Genomic DNA, 12,222 nt, shown 5'->3' on the forward strand with positions numbered 1-12,222 from the left:
CCCTCGCCCCCTTTGGCCTTTTTGAGACAGAGTCTCTCTACATAGCTCTAGCTGTCCTGGAATTCACTATACAGAACAGGCAGGCTTTGAACTCACAGAGATCCACCTGCCTTTAAAGGTGTGTGCCACCTCACTGGGCCAGACAGTGTTCTTACCTGCTGAGACATCTCTCCAGCCCTTTGCCTCTTTCTCTGATAACTCAAAATGTCTAATATTTGGTACTACGCCCACTTGATCTCTTCTTTGTATAGCAGCCCAAATCCTAAGCATGTCTGCTGCCTCTGGCATTCTTATTCGCCCTGTTGGGCACCTCCCCGTCCTCACACAGAATCCCTCCAGCTCTCCATCACTTCCCCTGACTCCGAGATTAGTATTCCCCCCTCCTTCTGGCAGATGTCAAGACATCCAGCAGCTTGCCTGCTATGTCATTTTTCTCTCAAACTATAACAAAATGGTCCTTAATTTCTTCTGAGTCCATTTTATAATTCTTTAACAACCCAGAAACATCCTTTTTTTTTTTTTTTTTTTTTTTTTTTGAGACAAAGTTTCTCTGTGTAGTCCTGGCTATCCTAGAACTCGATCTATAGACCAGCTGGCCTCAAACTCATAGAAGTCTGCCTGCCTCTGCCTCTCTGCCTCTCTGCCTGCCTCTGCCTCTCTGCCTTTCTCTGCTTCTCTGCCTCCTGAGTGCTGGGATTAAAGGCAAATGCTACACTACCACTGGCTAGTTATCCAAATATCTTATAGTTAATACAAATGACATTATTAGTAATTATCTGAATCAGAAAATTACTCCATTTCAACACTGACAAAATGTATGTATATTTCATGTGGCCCAGAGCTTGGAAACCATGCAAAGGTACCCCTACATATAGGCCCACCTACAACTCAATTTTGAAACTTTTAATTTTTCCTAGCTTAAGTTTAGGAATTTTTTTTTAAGCGTTTCTGAGTATTTGCTAAGATATCTTTAACAGTTTAAGTACTTTTATATTTTAGGTGACCCTGTAAATCCCACAGGGTGTGTTTTCTTGGCCTTTATTTTCTAGGATTAACACTTGACAGCACCAGAGCCAGCCCGTTTCACAAGGGGACTGCTCAAATCCAATACTTCGGTTAGTTAACATTTTAGATAGGCATGCTTTAAGTAAAGTCCTATAAAACTGGTTTTTATTTTAGTTGCAAAGTCAAACACCCTAAATTCACTCAGCTTGTGGAGCAGTGGGCTGTGCACAGCCAGCCTGGTATTCAATTACGCATAGGTCATGAACTCCGGGGGACCCAATGGGTGATGATTTCCACCTACATAGGACAGAAGGTATTCGATCATGGCTCCTGGACCCCTGGCTCCTGTCGAAGTTACCGCTCCGAGAGGTTGCCCCCCCCCCCCCCCCCTAGAGTTGTGTGACTATCAGTCATGCAGACAATGTCCCAAGCTCCTGGCATTCTGGCTAGACTCCACCCCCACAGTTACCCGACTATAACCAGGTATGCTCCTCCCCACAGTTACCTGATAGCCCAGCCCACTATAAAAGGGGCTGCTTGGCCCCTCCTCTTTTTTTTTTTAAAGCTTTCACCTTTCTTACTCTTATCTCTAGCCCTCCTCCTCTCTCTCTCTCTCTCTCCCTTCCCCATTCTCTCCACGTGGCCATGGCTGACCTCTCTCCCTCTTTCTACCTTCTCTTTTTCTCCCTGCCTTTCTACAATAAAGCTCTAAAACCATAGATTGTCTCTGCTCATCAAGGCCCACCATGCTTGAATGATGGGGTAGGCTTTCCCCTAACAGCTGTGTTTTAACTTCCCGCCAGAAGACATTACTGCGCTCTAGTCACGAACAGAACCAAGGACTCTTGCCCGTGTGAGAACCATCGAGACCCCTCCCCTCCCTGCCCTCTCCTCCCTTTGGCCCCTGGGCTGACTGAGCCGCCCCCAGGGCCCCCATTCTGTTCTCAGCTCTTCTGCGGTGTCCAGCGGTGTCTGGGATGCCTGAGGCTGAGAACCTGGTGCCTAGGACTGCCCCTTGTCCACCACCCGCCGAGCTGGGGCCAGTGGCTTCACACAGCCAGACACCCACCCGGGTCCGCGTGGAAAGCGTGTGGCAGTCCTTCCGCGTCCGCCCTCCCAGAGTACCTCGGGGTTTCCCCCACTCCCTTCATTCCCTCGGCGCCCACTGACCCGCATTAGCTTACTACTTATTCAAAGAAAAAACAGAACAGCAGCTCCAGCTTATTAACAGTTCAACAATGTCTCTTAAAGAGCTACACTGATACATACACATGATAATACACAGACAAGCCACCAAGAATGGGAATTCTGGTACAGAGACAAAGAAAAATTATTGAAAATCAAAAATCAAGTGGCCTGGGTTTAGTGGTTATGTGTAGGAACTTTAGGGAAAATTGTTTCTGTCTCCTGCTGCTTTAGAAAGGCTCATGAGTTTGCCAAAGGCTGGTCAGCTAGAATTCTCCCTAGGGGGGCACCAAGAGAATACTCTTAATATTTTTCATGTTTACATAACTGAACAGAAATGTCCTTGTAACTCTTGTGTATCTATTTCAAATGAGTTGAGGAGGTGCAGTGTGTTGCTTTGGGAAAGGGGTGGCCACAAACTTACCCTTCAGGAATGAGCTTTATCGGGAGAAAGGGTCTCCACCACAAAGAGGCAGTATAATATATCAGATGGGCCTTAAAGGGAAGGAGAAGCTGCCCTTGAAAACTTGAGAGGAACACCATTAAAAGACAGCTACAAATAAGAGCGTTATCATGGACAGGGTGATGATGGGCTGCAGAGCCCAAGGCTGTGAGAAATATCCCCCCAAAAAAGAAAATGGGTGCTGGCAAGTTTCACCCGTGTGATTTAGTCTGAGTTAGCCTACATGACTAGTTAGTCTGGGATAGCTTCTTTTAGTATGGAAGAGCCAAGTACCTGGGGTAGGACCATGCATTAGGGGCTGTAAAAAAAAAAAAAAAAAAATCTCAGCCCAGCATGGCTTCTTAATGCTCAGCCCAGAGAGAGCTGAAGGGAATGTGGTCTGAGACTTTTAGTCTGTGAGATTGGGCCAGCTTTGAGTGACTGGTGGCTTGCCCATGATCCAACATGAAGATTTGGAGAACCACAATACTCTGAGCCGAGCCCCCCACCCCAAAGCCTTCTTTGTCCCACACCAGACACCTAAATGGTTTAAGGCCCAGAACACAAATGGCAAATGGGCCCAAACATAGCTCTGTAAAACAGAAACAGCTCGGGCGAACCAGGAAAGACAAAGCCAGTCACCAAAAATGGCTTAAAAAGAACCTGAACTACTCAAGAGCTCCAACCTAAAGGAAGGCCAAACCTGACTGGGAGCACTCTGGGGAAGACATGGTAAGTAAGGGTCAAGCTTTCTAAAAAATCCAAAGTGAAGCCCTTTGTGGCATCACCTACTAGAACAGAAGATACTGGCTAAAAAGCAGGAGGTTGGGAAAACAAACAAACAAAAAACCTTCCCTGGAATAAAGCAAATTCTAGAAGCTGTTTGGGGCAGTTCAACCATTTGTTCTCCAGGCAGAGTCAGCTTGCAGCCAATGGCTGCCACTCAAAATGCGTATTTTCTCCAGGCAGTTTGACAGCTATCACTGGAGTTATTAAAGCTGCCTGGGTCCTGATAGCTGAACTTAGGCTTGGCCACCCATCCTCCGGCTCCCTGGAGGACTCTGTCTCTTGTCTCCAGCCTCTTACTTGCCACGGCTTCCTCTCATCTACCTGTGCCTTCCCACATGCAGCTGTTGTTCATAGATGCTTCCATGCTTAGAGGCATGGTCCAGAGGCACGGGTACCAAAGACTCAGTTATGGGCCTAAAACCCACAGCCCTCTTCCCTGTCTCTGCCCACTGCATTATAGACAGGCAGGGTGGCTAGAGCTGGGGCCCTGCAGGAGTTCATCAGGTCCCAGACCAGGGCAAGGGTGCAGTGTGGGTGCCAGAGGCTGGGGAACTCTGATAATGAGAGTGGGGTGATGGGAGCATAACACTGTGTGGGTGGGGAGTGGGGAGAACTGCCAAGCTCCTGAGAACTTGGAGAGCACTGGAGAGGCTTTGAGAGGGGAAAGGCCTGGTCCTCAGGAGAGCAGGAGGAGTTTCCAAGAGTTCTCAAGCACTGGGCTCCCACACCCTCAGCACAGGAGATAGGTGTGGGGTGGGCAAGCCGCTGGGATAGCCACTACAGGTCCATTTGCTTCCCAAGGGTCAAACCGCTTGTGCTGCGCCAGCCAACCGCAGGTGTCTGGGCGATCTACAGATTAGCAAGGCACTTTCTCATCTTTATTAGTGGAAATGGGTCAAAGCAGGACATACTCCATAGTTGCAGACTCTGCTAGTGAGTGTGGGTCTATGCCTTTGGCAGCCTGCCCTCATTTGTCACCACAGAGGTTCTACAGACTGATTCCTCAAAGTCCGCCACGCCACCTCTGCTACCCAAGGAAAGACTGAGATAGTGACAATAACAACTAAAACTACCTTCAATTTAAGGGCATGACCTTACTTAGCAAAGCAAACAAGAATAATAGAGGACCACTCAAATCCACAAAATACCACATAAATACAGGAACAAAAGGTACTTGCAGAAGGCCCGGACCGCACCCTGGTTAGAAAACCCAGTCAAAAATAAAACAAATGTGACTAATAGCCAGGAGGTGGTGTGGAAGGACCTCTCAGGGGACGTAGTGACAAAGTACAACATAGAGGGCCACGAGTAATGTTTAGATACACCAAATTGTGGTGACCATATAAGAAACACTGCAGAGCTGGCAATAGGAAGTATTACAGCCATCATAGACAAGGTAGAAGTTAACCTACTAGCCCAGGAGGGGAGGCACAGCCCCAGTGGTTGCAGGAAAAGGTCAGGGAGCTTGGCCCAAGGCCATGGGACAGAATAAACCAAGTCTGCTGAGGAGAAGTCCCGGGTCTCAGAGCTATTGGCCAAACAGCACCACGAAGAGCTATTTATTAGCTCGTGGCTCCCACAAGGAGAGAGTTACAAGAAACCTGCTAGTAAAGGAGAAGGCAGTGTGGATGGGATCCCAGTTTGGTACAGGCCCATAATGCTGACAGAGTGGAAGGGGAGGGTACTGCTGGTCAGCTGGGCTTGAACGAACAGGGTGCCCCACAGATGCCAAGTGAGTGACCCCAACAAGACAATGAAATGAGAATTGGCACAAACTTCCTAAGCTCCGTGTATGTGGTGAGACTGGCTTGGGACCAGAGAGCTGAGAATATGCCGAGTTCATGGACGAGATGGTGAAGGTCGCACCAGCTTCTGAGGAAGAGGTAGACTTACCCGGTAAGGCAAGGAATCATGAAACGTGTTCCCAGGTAGCTCTGAGCTGATGCTGCACCTCTCCCACCCCCCAATTCCCAACCCCTAGAGACCAAGTATCAGGTGGCCAAGGACGGACAGACATCTTTGCTTTAAAGGTACCCCTTTCTTTGAAAGCTGGTGCTATTTGAAAGGCTATTCAGTTTTAAGCAAATAATGGTGTGGATCTCCTGGTGAAATTCGTGTTTGACAATGTTGAGAACCCATTCGGCAAATGTTCTAATGTCAAAGTACTAAAACAGTGGGTGTGGGAGAAGCAGTGTCCATCTGTCCTGTCCCGAGCACAAGGAGAGCCACACCATCTAGAGTCAGGGCTGTGAGAGTGCCTGATAGATCACGACTGAAGCCACCTGCCTGTGCCATCCACACCCTTTTGGGAGTCACTGTCCTTCCTTCTCCTGAAAAGAAAACAACATGCTTGTTTTCTATTAAAACTGGATCCTCTCCTAACCATTTCCACTGCGTGTTGGAAGCCTTCTTGCTCCACAGTTTGATGGGACCCTTGGAGTGCAAGACTTTTCCAAGTCCCATGTTGCAGGCTTCACCGCAGCGCTAGACTCCACTTTCTCCTTAGAGTTATTGTATGTCGGCTCCTTCAGCACTCAAGCTTCTGACTGGTCAGTCTCAGTGTCGCTGGACATCATTAAAGAGGGTTTTGCCAGGTCTTCTAACAGTGGCTCCCATGCTTTGGCCATTGAACATCCCATTCCACAGGTCCTTTCAAAAGGCTGGTCTTTTTGACTGCTGTATCCTGTAGCTGCAGAGCCTGCCCCTGCTCCTAATTGTTGGTTCCAGCACCAAAGATCCTTTGGATGGAAAGGATATTCTTTTCAAACCTGCATCTCAAATTTCTTGTGGGTGTCCTAGGAGATCCTTTTCAGGGGAGGAATGGCCCATTCAGAACCTGCCTCTGCAGCCATTGGGGTCAGCACTGGGACCCTCAGATGTTCATCTGTGTTTGTCCTTTCGAAGAGACCACTGTGAATGTTGCAGCCTCAAGTCCCTGGAGGATGAACTTGTAGGACCCCAGAGGTCCTACTGAGAGGGAACTCCCCCCACCCTACAAGTTTCGTTTGAGTCACTGGTGGCCATCTTAGGAGCCGTTTCCTAGGAAAGAAAGAATGCCCGATAGGGATTTCCTTAACTCTCTCAACTAAGGCCCCTTCTGTACCCTCAGATCAATCATTTTGATTTATTCTAAAGAATTTGGCTACAGTTAGTCCTCAGACACAAGGTTATTGATATGTTGTTGCCTTTTCTTTGGTTCACAATTTGATCAGGTCTAGTTTTTCTTGCTCCTTTCGGTCAGTCCGGTCAGTCCCGGGCCCATATCTTCCGTCCAGAAACTGAGAGGGCCCCCCAGTAACCGCTGCTGTACCCGTGAAGGAGCTTAAGTGAGCGCCAACGGTGAAACGCTAGCTCGTGGGATGGGGGTGGGGCGTAGGAAGGATGGGGACAGGTAGGGCACGCAGGATTGGGCGGAGCAGATGGAGAATTCCCAGTTGTGTAAATTAGCATCTGAAGTCTAAAGGTGCAGGCTAGTGAGTCTGGGCTGAGCAGCTACTTTGAAGCCTTTAGGGCTCAGACTTGAGCGCTCTGGCAGTTGAAGCTTGGTGATTACTATCTGTGGAGGAGGCCAACACCAGCCACGCCGGGTCGCTGCAGCAGGCAGCCAAGCCGGGGCGCTGCAGCAGGCAGTGTCCAGCGTTGTCCTAAGTGGAAGATGCTCCCTGTCTGCTCGGGAATTGGTAGAGTACTTTGCAAACTCCTCTGGTACAAATCCCGAGATTATCGCCCACAAGCACTTGGATAGGAATGGGTGGCACTGTCACAGGCAGCTCCATCCTCCTACAGTGTGAGAGAGCAGCTGCTCACAGGTCATGGCCAAGAGGGTGGATTGTACCGGAAAGGACAATTAAAAATGCCAGGTAGCCATTGGGAGAGTTTTGCTTTAAAGTTTCTTCATTCTATCTTTATGTGAATGGTGCTTTGCTTACATGTATGTTAATGTACCAAATGCTTGCAGTGTCTGTGGGAACCAGTTACAGATGGTTGTGAGTCACCACATGGGCTACAGGAATCAAACCTGTGTCCTCTAAAAGAGCAGCCAGGGTTCTTCATCACTGAGCCATCTCGCCAGCCCTCATCTGTTTATTCTTGATGTATACCTTATTTTTGGAGCTATCAGGATAGTGCTTGGGCCCTAGTGGCCCAACAAACCAAGCTTAGTAACACATCTCTGAAGCAAATTAAAGACAGACTTGAGAGTGAAAACTAGAAAAAGGTTACTCAATATGGCTGTGCTGGGAAGTAGGACAAAGAGACGCAGTGACCTTCCAGGTCCTGACCTGAGATTTAGGTGTAAGTAAGGAGCCAGAATCATGCATATCTGAGCAGTTCCGGGAAAGCTACGGACCGATTCATCACTGTCTTGGCCACAGTCTCTTGGAAGATAGTCAGACAAGAGGTGAGAAATCCCTTTGCCCAAGACAAGTTTCTCTTCTTGTTGGATCCAGGCTTCAAACCTCTCTGAGGAAATTTCTGGGGAAAGTCCAATTCCTTGTAATAGTTTGATGGTTAAAAGGAGAGCAACAAGTGTTTCTTTAGAGGCTACACTGAGAAATGTGCCCTGGGCAGATGGCTCAGTGGGCAAAGAGTGCTTGCTATCAAGGCATGAAGTCCTGAGTTTATTATACATGAGAGCTTAAGAGACAGGAAACAGCAGGGCATGGTGGTTGACACCTTTAACCCTGGCACTAGGCAGGCAGAGGCAGGTGCATCTCGAGTTCAAGGCTAGGTTGGTCTCTACAGCAAGTTCCAGGGCAGCCAGGGCTACACATAGACCACTCCTCAGGAAAACCAGTATGCCTAAAGATGAGCTGAGGAGATGGGAGGAACAATTGTTAATAAATTATTAAATATAATTAGTCCTGTAATGAGATATACTCAGTCAGTCCAAGTGCCCCCTTACTAAGCTCTTCTAATAATGTGCTCAATTTTACCTTTACGAAACGTTTGAAGCAGTGGATATGGCTGCTTACAAAATTTCTGTGTATTCATCTATTTGCACCAAGAAGTTTGTTCATCTTGACATAGTTGATCACCGTTTTTGTTTGTTTGTTTGTTTGTTTGTTTTTGAGACAGGGTCACACTCTCTGGAGCTATGTAGGCCAGGCTGGCCTCTCACTCACAGAGATCTGTCTGCCCCTGCCTTCTAATGTGGGGATTAAATGTGTATGACACCAAGACCACCACCACCACCACCTCCTCCTCCTCCTCCTCCTCCTCCTCCTCTTCTCCTCCTCTTCCTCTTCCTCCTCCTCCTCTTCCTCCTCCTCTTCCTCTTCCTCTTCTTCTTCAAATTTACCTCAACATTGTGCTATGTAGTTCTAAAAGAAATAAGAAATAGTGGAGGAAATAAAGTTTGTGTTTAATTGTTTATTCATTCATACAAACTGCTTACATTTTTTTACGACCTAGGTTTTATCTTTTATTTGCTTTATTTGTAGTGACTTGTTACAAATAATGGTTGTATTTTACCTTTAACACTAATTGCATGTTTTTTTAAATTTTTTGAGATTATAATTATCATTTTTCCTTCCATTAAATGCATTTTATATTTTCAGAGCAGGTTTAAAAACTCCCCTCCCACTGCATCCCTACCCTAACCTACGAAGCGCCATCTGCTGGCGAAATGGCATTATAGCTTTAAGATGGTTCAAAGCACCTTTCGTAGGACAACTGTTCTGGATTTGGCAATTTTGTCATTGAAAATGCAAATTTGGAAGTAACATACATATGTAAACGAAATGAGCTCCACAGAGATGTAGCTAATAGTCCTCATCTTCTTCCTGCAGGAAGAGTGCACATATAAGCTGCTATGCCTGGCTTGGAAAGAGGCTCGGGTTGCTCTCCTAAGCAATGAACTTACTATGTACATTTTAGATGTAAGTTATCAATCAAAATACCTGTGTGTTCTGCTTGGCTAGCATATTTGTACCTGTTGATGCAGGAGAATCCAAGGCTTTGTTTATTAAAAGAAACTAACAGGAGAAAATCGCCTCCTGCATAGACACACTGTATAGTACTAATGGGTACTGTGCTGTGATTGAGGAGAGCGTCCCAGTCGGCCGTGCTGCTGGTGAGGTTTAGGTGGACTAGCCTTGCTGGTAGAAGTGTACCACTGGAGGTATCGCATGCTTCCGGCTCACTCTCTTGACTCACGCTTGTAGCTGAGGGTGTGAAATCGTAGCTTCTCGCTGCTGCTTGGTACCATGCTTCTCCACCAGGATGGATTTTTATCCCTATGGAACTGTAAGCCCAAATACCTCCTCCCACAAATAAGATGACCTGGTCATGGTATTTTATCACGGCAACAGAATAGTAACTGTGTTACTATTTCAAAAAGTCCAGTTCCAAAAAAAAAAAAAAAACCCTAAAAAAAAATGTATGCTCTTTAAAATGTTAGGAAGTCTTACCACTGCATAGGTGGACCTTACTTCTAGCTTTCTGGTCATTTTTTTATGGACATGAACTAGGACACCTCTTGGCCTTTGTCTGCAAAATGAGCTGTAGGGTTGGGTGCCAGGAGCCACCTAGGATAGGCTAAGGTTGCCTTCCTGGAGGTGACCTGCTGCTTCTGCACATCTGCGGTGGGTGAGCTCTGTGAGGTACGGGTCCCAAAGGGATTTCACCAGAGGATTGCTTCCTGCAACTGATATGCCTTTCCTGTCATTATTAATATAATAGTTCCTGGGCATTAGCCCACCCTATTGACCAGATTTTCTGCAGATCAACACAAAGATGAACTTTCATGAATTAATGCTGTTTAGATGAATGAATGATTTTATAGAATTCTTGATTTGATTAATTCTAGAAAGAAAGTTTTTAGAAATGGACTTAGTTGCTTTGCTAGAAAGATGTAATAAAGTTAGAATCAAGAATAGAATGTGCCAATTCCTCATAATAGCAAGTAAAGTCTACATAATAAGAAATAGTGAGCTTTCATAATTACACTAAAAAGAGGAATAGTCTTGGGACAAATTTATGTTCAAGGAAAAATATTTAGGTCCATGGATAAAGCTACAGGTGTGCACTATGATAAGGCAAGGCCATGTGAAACTGTTGCTTTAAATGTATAATGAGCATATAGAATGCAACACTGCTTTGAACTTAATATCAACATCCTTCTGTAACTCCCATTTTATGTAACATTTCTTTCTGAGGTAATTTTCTAGGAACTTTTGTCTAAGAAGGTATAAAAAGGCCAAAGAAGCCGGGCAGTGGCAGTGCAAGCCTTTAATCCCAGCACTTGGGAGGCAGAGGCAGGTGGATCTCTGGGAGTTTGAGGCCAGTTCTAGGGCTATAGACCTGGGCTATCTCAACCTCCCCTTCCACTCAAAAAAAAAAAAAAATCCAGAACTGATAATACATTATCTTGTGCTACTATTACTTAAATAATGTCAATGTCTTCGTTTCAAATACCACTTTTTGGGTTTTCATCATGATACTCTGTGCAAAAGTCAGTAAGTATAATAAAAGGCTGATATAACTGGATGGGGGTCTTGAGTTGTCCTTCATGTGACATCCAGATTGTATCCCAAAGAATTGAGCAAGACATATTACTAGTTATCAGGGTTCCCTTTTGCAGGTTCTTAGTCTTGCTGATAAAAGAATTTACGATTTATAATGTGTCGGGGACAACATACCATAACAGGGACTGCCCACAGCAGGCCGGGATGGAAACATCTTAGAAGCTTGCAGCAGCGATACACTCCTTCCAGGGGACCCACCATCTAAAATAAGTGAATGCCTGCAGTAGGCCAGAATGGAGATATCTCAGTAGCCTTCAGCAGCTCTTTGTTAAAAAAAAACCAAAAACCAAAAACCAAACAAACAGTTCACATTTCTCCTAACCTTTGCCCTGTACAACAACTGTATAGATTTCATTTGTGCTTGACTGCTTTTCAGTTGACCCTGGTGTGCATAATTATTTTATTATATCTGACTTTACTATTTCTTTTTCCTTCTGTTCTGGTGAATTCTGTGAAACTAGATGTTCCTTGATATAGTGATTTTTTTTTTTAGTCTTTTAAAAAAATTATGTATATGAATACACTGTAGCTATCTTCAGACACACCAGAAGAGGGCATCAGATCCTGTTACAGATGGTTGTGAGCCACCATGTGGTTGCTGGGAATTGAACTCAGGTCCTCTGGAAGAGCAGTGCTCTTACCCTCTGAGCCATCTCTCCAGCCCTATGTAATGGTTCTTAAACAATTAAAAATTGAGGCCTAATGGCCCAAGTGCATGCTGTGTGCCCTCATCTTGGAAACAATGCAATAACTACACAATGGCAGTTTCAGGTTAATGTTTGACTTGCAAAGAAAGTTTGAAGAAATTATTAGAAAATGAAATAAAGCCAACACTGGGACCCTGAGAAAGGAAAAAGCAATTAAAGCTATGAAGTAAGTTTTGCACAACACTTGAGAGTGGTTCCTGGATAAACAAGTATAGAATACATAAAATTATATATTAGTAAAACTTAAGTCGGAACCCTGGGACTCTCAGGAGAGTCGTTGTGTGCAATGTGCAGAAGCAGAAAGCTAGCGGACCTGCTGAATGGCTAGCTTGATTATTTCTGGCCCTGTCTGGCAGCTTTGCCTGTGTCATTTATCATTAGAACTTCACAGGAAAACGTAAGTAGCTGACCTCGGATCTCTGAACTATAATAAGTCAAAAGTTAAAGTTTAAATAATGATAAGTTTGCAATTGTTATTTTGGCCACAAGCCGGGGGGATAGGGAGAGCTTGAAGCTTTGGGGAACAATTGTAATTCCTGGTTCTCTGTGGGATGTGGCTATTCTTCTG

The 12,222-nt window shown here is 45.6% G+C and overlaps 1 long non-coding RNA gene across 2 annotated transcripts; it reads right to left on the minus strand.

The window, feature by feature from the left end:
* Positions 1 to 2,220: 2,220 nt before the first annotated feature.
* Gm40240 lies at positions 2,221 to 11,363 on the minus strand. 2 transcript variants are annotated; one of them, XR_868100.2, is made up of 3 exons: positions 11,062 to 11,363; positions 8,721 to 8,742; positions 2,221 to 8,232 (listed from the first exon to the last, which is right to left on the minus strand). It is a non-coding gene; the product is annotated as a predicted gene, 40240 (long non-coding RNA). The 2 variants fall into 2 exon arrangements; XR_868099.2 differs by having other exon boundaries at positions 2,221 to 8,742.
* Between the last annotated feature and the right edge of the window lie 859 nt (positions 11,364 to 12,222).

The sequence above is a fragment of the Mus musculus genome, chromosome 4, assembly GCF_000001635.26.
Source record: "Mus musculus strain C57BL/6J chromosome 4, GRCm38.p6 C57BL/6J".
In the NCBI taxonomy this organism is placed as follows: domain Eukaryota; kingdom Metazoa; phylum Chordata; class Mammalia; order Rodentia; family Muridae; genus Mus; species Mus musculus.